The following is an 818-nucleotide window of genomic DNA, read 5'->3' as shown; positions in this document are numbered from 1 at the left end:
GTGGGCATCTCTCGGTGCAGCTGTGTGTGTTGTAGGAGCAAGTATTCAGGTTCAGGGAGCTGAGCTGTGTGTAGACATGCCAGTAGATAGAGAGTATCTGTTTCCAGAAAAAGTAGTTTGTTTTAGCAAAGATAATTGTATTTTATTGCCAAGTCCCAGTGTTTAGGCTATGGACACTTGCTTTGTGTTCAGTTTTAATTCATCTTAATGTTGAATGTCTTGGTATTAGTATTATTTCTTATACTGGATCACCTGTTTTTTCCTGAGAGGCCATTTTTATTTTTCAAAACATGAGCTCTTAGTTTAATGTCATTTCCATATACAAACTGCTACATTTAAAATGGATAACCAGCAAGGACCTACTGTATAGCACATGGAACTCTGCTCAATGTTTTGTGACAGCCTGGATGGGAGGGGAGTTTGGGAGAAAATGGGATACATGTGTATGTATGGCTGAGTCCTTTTACTGTCCACCTGAAAGTATCACAACACTGTTAATTGACTATCAGTTCAGTTCAGATCAGTTGCTCAGTCGTGTCCGACTCTTTGCAACCCCATGAATCGCAGCACGCCAGACGTCCCTGTCCATCACCAACTCCTGGAGTTCACTCAGACTCATGTCCATCGAGTCAGTGATGCCATCCAGCCATCTCATCTTCTATCGTCCCCTTCTCCTCTTGCCCCCAATCCCTCCCAGCATCAGAGTCTTTTCCAGTGAGTCAACTCTTCGCATGAGGTGGCCAGCGTACTGGAGTTTCAGCTTTAGCATCATTCCTTCCAAAGAAATCCCAGGGCTGATCTCCTTCAGAATGGACTGG

The 818-nt window shown here is 43.9% G+C and overlaps 1 protein-coding gene across 5 annotated transcripts in view; it reads left to right on the top strand.

Annotated features, from left to right (window-relative positions):
- The window catches only part of STAT5B (signal transducer and activator of transcription 5B), a 65,749-nt gene that overhangs the window by 27,079 nt on the left and 37,852 nt on the right, over positions 1-818 (top strand).

Source organism: Bos taurus, chromosome 19 (assembly GCF_002263795.3).
Source record: "Bos taurus isolate L1 Dominette 01449 registration number 42190680 breed Hereford chromosome 19, ARS-UCD2.0, whole genome shotgun sequence".
NCBI lineage: Eukaryota > Metazoa > Chordata > Mammalia > Artiodactyla > Bovidae > Bos > Bos taurus.
This window is presented reverse-complemented; position numbering and strand designations above follow the sequence as displayed.